The sequence below is a fragment of the Dromiciops gliroides genome, chromosome 6 (genome assembly GCF_019393635.1).
Source record: "Dromiciops gliroides isolate mDroGli1 chromosome 6, mDroGli1.pri, whole genome shotgun sequence".
NCBI classification, from domain to species: domain Eukaryota; kingdom Metazoa; phylum Chordata; class Mammalia; order Microbiotheria; family Microbiotheriidae; genus Dromiciops; species Dromiciops gliroides.
Window position 1 is genome coordinate 147763374 of NC_057866.1, and position 10480 is coordinate 147773853.

Here is a 10480-nt window from a genome sequence, read left to right on the forward strand (position 1 = left end):
AGCTTTTTCCTCTTTCTTTCTTTCTTTCTTTCTTTTTTTTTTCCTATTCCCAGTGTTTAGCACAATGCCGAGCACATAGTAAGCGCTAGGGATAGATAGGTGGCAGAGTGGAAAGTGTCAGGCCTGGACTCTGGAAGATTCATCTTCCTGTATTCAAGTCCAGTCTCAGGCACCTACTACCTCTGTGATCCTGAGCAAATCACTTAATCCTGCTTGTTTCAGTTTCCTCATTCATAAAACGAACCTGAGAAGGAAATGTCAAACCACACTAGTATCTCTGCCAAGAAAACCCCAAATGCAGCCATGAAGAGTCAAAGACGACAGAAAATGAGTAAAAATCCACAGTGCTTAACAGGATGCCTATCACAGGATAAGCAAATGTTTAATAAATGTTTGTTTGTTTTCCTATTATTGACTATTCACTAGAGGAAGATTCCTCATCTAGGAGATCCCTCCAACATAGATCCAAACCCTGTCCTTATACTACATACCTAAATGCCTAAGATTTATTTTCATATCACGGGTGTTAACAAAAATTTAATATAAATTACTTTAGTGTTGATTCCTCATAGAGAGTAAATTAAAGGATTTTTATAAGTTGTTATTATTGAGAGGCCAGCTTACTTTAATCAATCTATTATAAATCTACATTTTCCATGGACATTGCTACTTGTTGAAATCCTACCTATCTTCTGGCAATGCAATCAAATGTTACCTTAAAGGCTTATCAGATCCAATTTGGAAGAGATAATATTACCTTTCTAACTTGATTTGGGCTTCTTTTGTGCACATGTTCCTTTCTACCTTATATTGCACTCAATTTTTAAGATGATAGCATCATAGACCCAGAGGTGGAAGGGAATTTGGAGACTGTCCAGTAGTACCTCCTTATTTTATAGATGAGGAAACTTAGGGGCAGAAAGTTCAAGTGAATTGTTTAAGGTACCACAATTAGAAAATAGCAAAGCTTGGATTTAAACTAGGTCCTTTGACTACAAACCTAGTGCTCTTTCCATTGCTCCATGAAGCTGGCTATCAAGTGATTAGTGTTTTAGGTTGTGTTATACACATCTACTAATGATACTGCTATATAGACTACTTTAAAAAAAACACCTAAAAGGAATATTTACTTAGTATATTTACCTATGAAAGGGAACCAAGGCTAGAATCCAAAGAAATTATATTGGAGCAGCTAGCTGGTGCAGTGGATAAAGCACTGGCCCTGGATTCAGGATGACCTGCATTCAAATCTGGTCTCAGACACTTGACACTTACTAGCTATGTGACCCTGGGAAAGTCATTTAACTCTCATTGTCCCAAAAAAACTTAAAAACAAAACAAAACAAAGAAATCATGTCCTCATTCAAAACCCCATATCTTCACTGAATGTTTTTTCCATGCTTTTGTTAGTTAAATCATTGATTATCAAAAATTATCTCATTTTGCTTCAATTCTCAACCAGACTCAACAGACTGACCTGTTTCAGGAATTTCTATGTCTTGCACATACCAGGTATGTAATAAATACTTGTTAAATCAAATAATGAAAATGTTAAAGAAAAAAGTCTTAAAATAATTTTATATGTCCCTAGAAAGTAAAACAAAAATCCTAGAGACATGAAATGTTGACATCAGCATAGTCCTTCTGAATGTAAAAGTTATACTTTCTATGGAATTGTGGGGCACTTAATTAACATTCCAACAAGCTGGCTTCAGTGTTCTTCATTAGCTAACTTTCAATTGTCCATGTCAAGCCTGTCTTTCTGGTAAAGGTCTCTGTCAGCTGAGAAATCCACTTAAAATAATTAGCATTCTATTGGAATTAGAAGGAAGTCTGCAAAATAGAGATATAACTAGTGATACAGCAACTTGATTTGGAGTCCTCCAAGTAGAAGTATCTCACATCTTCTGACTGATGGGTTTTGAAGTTCAGACTACATTCCAAGCAGAATACATAAAGAAATGAGGGAGAAAGTTAAAATCTCCTAGAAATGGGCACCTGTCCATTTTTGTAACTATTCACTAAATGTATAATTCTAGAGATTGAGATTTTGTTTTACTGCTGTCACAACACACACCAGCCATCCCCCCACACTCACTCACACACACACACACACACACACACATTCACACACACTGACAACATACAAAGAAATGTGTCATAGTAGCACAGTGAACTGGGAGCCATTCTCAAACTCAGGAAGACAAGTTCAAATTCAAGTTCTATACCTGACAGATAGCAACTATGGGATCCAGGGCAAATCTCTTAATTTCTCAATTCAGTAGGCAAATCTCTAAGATTATAAACTGCAGATAAAGTACCAAACTGAATCTGGGGAGGCAGACCCTTCATTTTGGAGTTCCCTCTAAATAATAACTACAGTCTCCATGCCTATCCACACACAAATAGACACAGATACACGCACATATTTTTAAAGAAAAATAATACATGTCCTCATAAAATTAGGAAAATTTAAAGAAAAAAGTTGTCTTTTCATCAATTCATATTCTAGGGACAAGCTAATATAATTTATTTGCAGAAAACTATTTTAATAATAGGGTCTATTCCTGAAGTCAATTCAAGCAAATAATCAAGTGATACCTATGTTACAGGTACTATTATGTACTAGGAATACAGACATGTAAATTTGAAGTCTAAAAAAGCATAGTCATGGATTCTGAGGTTTATGAAATCTTACATTTGGGAGCTCAGAAAACAACTAGGCCTGTCCATACCTGAAAAAAAAAAAAAAGAGAATACTCTACAACTCCCCTGACTAATGGATAACTAAATTTTGCTTGAATATTTCCAAAGTGCAGGAACTCATAACCTCCTGAATAGTTTACTTCACTTTAGGATCACACTTCAATGATAAGGAAGTTGTTTTTGTATTGTTTGTTTTCATCATGACCCACACCTATTTCAGTCTGAAATTGCTCCTTTGGGCCCAGATCTCTCTTTTGTGGCCATGATAAACAAGTGTAATTCTTCCATATAATTGATAGTTCTGTAAATATTTGAAGACAGAAATATACTTCTCATTTCCAGATTAAATATTCACAAATTCCTCCAACTAATACTGATATGACATGATCTTGATATTCTTCACCATCCTTATTGTCCTTTGAATAACTCTAGTTTATCAACATAATCTCCACCTCACCAATCTCTAATCTTCTACTCTTTTGCCTTAATCCATGTCTTCAGTGTCAAACTCACAGTCTCTTTCTTCTAATTCTTACCTCTATAATAAGGGACTTCAATATGCATATTGTTACTCTCTTGCCTAAACCCTGACATCTAAAATGAAAGACTTGCCTCTGTAAACTGATTCAAATGGTCTCTTGAGGGAATTTAGATACCAGAGAATACCAATATCAGTTCTTGAGATTTAAATTCTCTTTTTCATAAAAGGGAAGGAAATCAGAGAAAGATGATGTCTGTGAAATTAAACAATGGTTTGGTTAAACGGGGGGAAAAAGAAAAATTTTAAATGTGCATGGCTACCATCCAGCCTTTGCTAAATAGGAAACCAGGCAATAGATTGTGTTAGTTTATAATCATTTCAAGCAAAGGCAGGTAAGGACTTCTAGAGGAAAAGGTAGGCATAGAAAGGATTTATTCAATGGGTACCAATCCCAAGGAAAGGGGGAGTGAGGAATTCCAGGGGTCAAGTATGTGGCCTTTGATACACAAATCATAAGGCCCTGGCTTCAGAATTACTAAATGTCTCCATGTCCGGATAAGTTTACTCTCAGGTACCGGAAAGGATTGATGGCATGTCAACCAATGAAGCCAATCCTCATTAAGTTCTTCTGGTTGGATAATTGGGGGATTCAAGCAAATCAAGGTATCCATTTTCACACGACATATTTCACTGAAAAACTTTAAGCCATTTACCTATACCTCCCTTTTTCTCATCCATCACTAATATCTTCTCATTCATGTTTTCTATAATGATCTCCTACTTCACCCTTGATTCACACAAAGAGGTAGCTCTTCACTTTGCCAAGACAAACTCTATATGTCCAAAAAAACTTGCTCCATTCCTCTTTCTCTGCAGATTTTTCCTTCTATTATCCTTATCTCTCACTAATCCTGTCTCTCCCTCCCTTCCAGCTGCTTCCCTATTGCCTCAAAATATGCCCATGTATCTTCCATTCTGAAAATAATCTTCACATAATCTTTGTATCATCCTATATCTCTCCTCCCTTTTGTGACTAAACTCCTTGAAAAGGTCTTCTGCATTAGGTACCTCCATTAACTTTTCTCTTACTCTCTCGTTAACTGTCCAGTCTGATCCTCATCCCAATTAAAGTGATATCTCCAAAGTTACTAATGATCTCTTATCTGCCAAATTGAAAGACCCTTTCTATGTGCCCAAAATTCTTGAGCTCTCTGCGTCCTTTAATATAAATGATCACCTTTTTATGTTCTCTTCTCCTTAGGCATTCATGACACAATTGTCTCCTGGTACTCCCTACCCCTACCCCCAACTACCATCTCACTGCTCCTTCTCCGTTTCCTGTGTTGGATTTTTTTGCAAGGCAATGAGGGTTAAGTGACTTACCCAGGTTCACACGGCTAGTAAGTGTCAAGTGTCTGAGACTGGATTTGAACTCAGGTCCTCCTGAATCCAGGGCAAGTGCTTTACCAACTGTGCCACCTAGCTGCCCCTCTCCTGTGCTGGATTTTTATACAGTTCATGCTTGTTAACTGAGTGTCCCCCAAAGCTGCTTTTCATTCTCTCTTCTATTCTCCATGTAGAGTATTTCACTTGGTGATCTCATTCAGGTCCAATGATTTCAATTATTATCTCCATATAAATGACTCTCAGATCTACTTCTCTACATGGCAAAATCTGTCTCCCAACATTTAGTTTCATATCTACAACTATCTGGAGGACATTTTGAATTAGAAAGAATATATGGATGATCAAGGAAGACTAGTTCCTCAGGTGTGAGGGCTGCTGAGTCTTTTCCCAGGGCTGCTTTCTAACTTTAGTTGTCCACCTGATTCACCCAACTCTCACATATAGCTCCAAAAAGCTGTAACATGTGTAGTGGCCACACGCCAGTAAACCATTTCAGCAGATGGACTACACCAGCTCAAAGGTAACCAAAGGGGTTGCAAACCCTTCACTGAATTAGGGAAAGAGATTATCTACTTTAAGCATATGAACCCTTCCTCTGCCAAATGGGTAGATGAGAAAAAAATATTGTTCAAAAGGGCATGAAGGCTGCTGAAGAAGTGGCCCCAAGACAAGGTGACTACCAGAACTTGAGTGTCAACAGGATGGTGTTCTCTGAGTGAGAACAGTTTGTTGCTAATTTGGAGAGAAATCTGAGTCAAAAGATATTAGGTAACAGTGGAGCAGCAAACCTGAGGAAAATCCTTCAGGAAAAAAAAATGGACATTCAATGAAATAGAGAACTTTCAGTCATTCTTGATGAAAAGACCAGAGCTGAATAGAAAAGTTGACTTTGAAATAAAAGATTAAGGAGAACCTTAAAAAGGTAAACAAAAAAGAGAAGTAATAAGGGACTTAATAAGGTTGAACTGTTTACATACCTACATAGGAAAATGATACTTGAAACTCCTAAGAACTTTAACATTATTAAGGCAGTTGAAAGGAGTATATATAATCAGAGGGCACATGCATGAGTTGAATGTGAAAGTATGATTTTTAAAATTAAATTAAGGAGTAAGAAAAGAATGCACTGGGGGGAAAGGAAAAGGTAGAATGGAGCAATTTATCTCACATAAAAGAGACAAGAAAAAGCTTTTGAAGTGGAAGGGAAGATGAGGAAGGTAGGAGGGAATGAATGAACCTTACTCTCATTAGAATTGGCTCAAAGATTGACATATATCTTACTCTACAGGAAAAGGGGATAATGAAATGGAATGAGTGTGATAGAAAGTAGGGAAAATTGGGGGAGGTGGTAGTCAGAAGCAAAATACTTTTGAGGAGAAACAGGGTGAAAGGAGAGAGAGAATAAAATAAACCAAGGGGAAAATAGGATCTAGGGAAATACAGTAAGCAATCATATTTAAAAAAAAATCTTGAAGCAAGTTTCTCTGAAAAAGGCCTAATTTCTCAAACAAATAGAGAAATGAGTCAAATTTATAGAAACAAGAGCCATCCCCCAGTTGATAAAAGATCAAAAGATGAAGTAATCAATGATATCTATAATCTTACCAAAAATATTCTAAATCACTTATTAGAGAAATGCAAACAAAAGCAATTCTGAGATACTACTTCATACCTATTACATTAACTAATAGGACAGAAAAGAATAATGACAAATATTGGAGGGAATGTGAGGAAAATGAGACATTAATGCATTGTTGGTAGAGTTGTGAATTCATTCAACCATTTTGGAAAGTAATTTGAAACAATGCCCAAAGGGATATAAATCCATACATACTCTTTGACCTAGTAATGTCACTACTAGGACTTAATGCAAAAAGAGATTAAAAAGAAAAAGGAAAATAATAAAAAATATTTATAGTATTTTTTTCTTGTGACAAAGAAGGGGAAATTGATAGGATGCCCACCAAGAGGAGAATAGCCAAACAAATTGTGCTTTGTTATTGTGATGGAATATTACCCTGCTATAAGAAATGATGAGCAGGATTCTCTCAGAAAAGCCTGGAAAAACTTATATAAGCAGATACAAAATGAAATGTCTTGTATACAAAGGAACAGCAATATTGTAAGATGATCAGCTATGTATGACTTGGCTATTTTCAGCAATACAATGATCAAAGACAACTCTGAAGGACCCCAGACAAAGTATTGATGGTGTCTGAATATGAATTGAAGAATAATTTTTGCTAATTTTTTTATTTTTCTTGAGGGTTTGGGTTTTTTTTTTTGTTTTGGTTTGGTTTGGTTTTGGTCTCTTTTCTTTCACAATGTGAGTAATATGGAAATGTGTTTTGCATGATTATGTGTGTATAACCTATAGTGAATTTGGTGCCTCCTCATTGGGGTTGAGGAGAACTTGGAACTCAAAGTTTTAAAAACAAATGTTACCTGTAATTGGGGGAAAATAAAATACTAAACAATGTATTTAAAAAAAAAAAACAAACATCATGCAAAGCTTAGAGAGATGGAGGATTTGGGGCCTAGTAAGGCAGCCAGGAGAGAAATTCAGTTTTACTCAGATAGTAACAACCCAACACACTTTTATCTTGTTCTGAAGGTTATTTATGGGCCAAAGACTTATGGTGAATCTCAAATACTCAGTGCTGATGGAGTCATATTTATTAATGATAAAAAAAATTATCCTGGAGATATGGGCTAAACACTTCCATAGTGTTCTCAACAGATCATCATCAATCAATGCTGAAGTCATTGTCTGTATGTTCTAGATTGAAGTCAGTCCCACATAGCCAAAATTTCAACTGAAGAAAATGTTTCCAATGGCATTAGGCTCCTCTCATGTGGCAAAGTGCCTTGTGCTGATTCCATCCTAGCTGAGATTTACAAGGCAAGTTGTCCACAGTTTATTAAAAAACTGACTGAAATTATCTAGGTTATATGGCAAGAAGAGGTGATTATCCCCAGAAGTTCAAGGATGCTTCCATTGTCCATTTCTATAAAGGCAAAGGAAATGGATTATCCTGTGACAATCACAGGAATTTCTCTCTCTTATTCTTTGCTGACAAGATTTTTGCCAGAGTCCTGCTTAATAGATGGATCCTTCACCTAGAAGATGGTCATCTATCTATCTGAGAGTCCGGTTTCTTCAGAAAGGTTCAAGGGATGCTTGATATCATGTTTGCTGCCCAAAAGCTCCAGGAGAAATGCCAGGAGGAGAAAAGAATTCTGTACATATATTTGTTGATGTGATGGAGGCCTTTGAAACTGTTGATCATGAAGGCTTGCAGAAAATTATGGCAAAATTTGATTGCCCAGAGAAATTTTCCAGCATTGTATGTCAGTTTCATGACATCGTGCTTACACGGGCTCTGAATAATGGATGATGCTTTGAACTGTTCCCAGTCACCAATAGAGGAAAGCAAGAATGTTTGTTTTCCCCCATGCTTTTTAGCATTATATTTTCAATTTTGTTGCCAGATGCCTTCAATGAAGATGAAAACAGCATCAAGATCAACTATCACATTGATGGTAAATTACTTAACCTAAAAAAGAGGGAGTGTTGGTGCGTGGTTTTTGTTCACAAATAATTGTGCACGCAAGGTACCCTCTGACGCAGAGAAACAGAAAAGTATGGATCAATCCTCCATTGATCATAGAAGCTTTGTCCATTTGGGCACAGTATGGACGAGTTTGAGCTGGTCTTGCTGGCCCAGCAAATATGTTTTGGTTTTACTCAGTTCACCACAAAGGATCAGTGATATGTGAGACTTGAGCAACATTTATTTCATCTCCTGATTGGCTAATTTTGATTCCCAGGTTATTTCAGCCTTTCCTGGATAATAAGGAAGCTCAAGCAAATCAAAGTAATCAGGAAATTCATTATTCATTCCTTCTACAAATCTAGGCCCAAAAGGCTGTAAAACTGCATATCCTTTGATCCAGCAATACCATTGCCAAGTCTTTATACCAAAGATATTTTTTAAAAAAGAACCTATTTGGAGGCAAGATGGCAGAACCTGAGTGAGTGTTGGCTGACTTTGGGGCCCAGAAAAAAGATTCCTTTGGTCCCAGAGAACCTCCTGAAGAAGAGGAAAGCCTACCAAGTACTCAAAGTCACTCAGGCTAAGCAGGCACTTTTGGAAAAGAGGAAGCAAAAGAAAGGGGGTCAGCTCAAATTCAGGCGGCTGGAATCATTTGTCCATGAGTCCCATCGCATCATCTGTGATGTAGCTCGCCTCAGGCAGCTGGATTCCAAGCCTGGGTGCTTTGTGCTAAAGGACACACATCGTCTGGCTTTTGTGGTCCGTATGGAAAGGATTAATGGAGTGAGTAATCTGGTGACTAAAACAATACAGGAGCTTCGTCTGAAGAAAATGTATAGTGGTGTATTTGTTCAAATGACACCAGCTTCGTTAAAGAAACTTCAAACTATAGAGCCTTATGTAGCTTGGGGGTACCCTAACCTAAAATCTGTCCGTGAACTCATTCTGAAATGAGGACAAACCTGGATAAATAATAAGAAAGTCTCCCTAACAGATAATACTCTGATGGAGGAGTGTCTAGGGAAGTTCGGTATCATTTGCCTGGAAGATATCATCCATGAAATCTGCTCAGAGGGAGAGCATTTCTCTCAGGTCTCGAGGTTCTTGTGTCCTTTCCCCTAATCTGTGGCCCGCCATGCTGCCAAGAATAGAGTGGGCTTTGTCAAGGAAATGGGCAAACCTGGCTACCGAAGTGAAAGCATCAATCAGCTAAATCGGCAGCTGAACTAGGCCCAGGATCTCAGAAGATTTCTCTCTCTTCTGAGTTTTCACCCAGTATCTTCAAAGAAGATTTCTTTTCTGCTGGAACTTTCTCCAGGAACTGATCAGATGGGAAGAAAAGAGTGTTATCTGTGTAGAAGGAGCTTCTTCACCTTCTATACTCTTCCTCCAGGAAGAAACCATATTGGTTTACGCCGCTAGCTTCACCTTGGATTAGAGTCTCAGGACTAGTGAAGAAGAGGAGAATACCTGCTGTCCTGGGATTGGAAGCTAGATTAAACCCATCCCAGTTTTTCCATGGTGGTCTCCCATCCAGGAAGCAATCAACTGCTGGCCATACATGATTCTCTGAAGGTTCAATGTTGTGAAATACACTTTGTCACTCTGCTCTCCACTTGGAACAAGACAATGGGACCTGATCTGGGGTTTGAACTGACTTTCAAATATAATAGGCCATCATCTCCTTGGAACTGCTGTTTTCCACGATCTGCTATGACTCATGAGGTCCTTCCTAGCAGTTATTTTAGGTGGCTTCCCATGCATTAGCACCACTCTGGTGCCACCACTGTACACCAAGGTCCCATTCCTTTCTGCCATTAAAGTAGAGCTACTGACTGTTGTCTGCCACTAACAAACAAAAAAAAGAAAGAACCTATTTGTACAAAAAAAAATATGTATGGTAGCTCTTTTGTGGTAGCTAAGAATTAGAAATTGAGGGGATATTTATCAACTGGGGAATGACTGAACAAGTTGTGCTATATGGTTAAAAGGGAATATTATTGTGCTATAATAAATGAGAAGCAGAATGATTTCAGAAAATCCAGCAAAAAGTAACATGAACGGATAAAAAGTTAAGTGAGCAGAACCAGGAAAGAATTGTACATGGTAACAGAATTGTGAATGACTGACTCATGATCAATAATGCTTTCTGCCTTCATAGAAAGAATTGTTGTTGTCTGAATACAGACTGAAACATACAGTTCTCTCTCTCTCTCTCTCTTTTCATTTCAATCTTCTGACTAATATGGAAATGTTTTACATGGTTGCACATATATAAACTCTATAAGATTGCTTACTGCCACAGGAAGGGAAGAGGGGAAGTAGCAAA

General features: G+C 37.5%; 1 pseudogene; it reads left to right on the forward strand.

The window, feature by feature from the left end:
* The first annotated feature begins 5055 nt into the window (after window positions 1-5055).
* On the forward strand, window positions 5056-9381 carry LOC122732116 (annotated as a pseudogene).
* Window positions 9382-10480: the final 1099 nt, after the last annotated feature.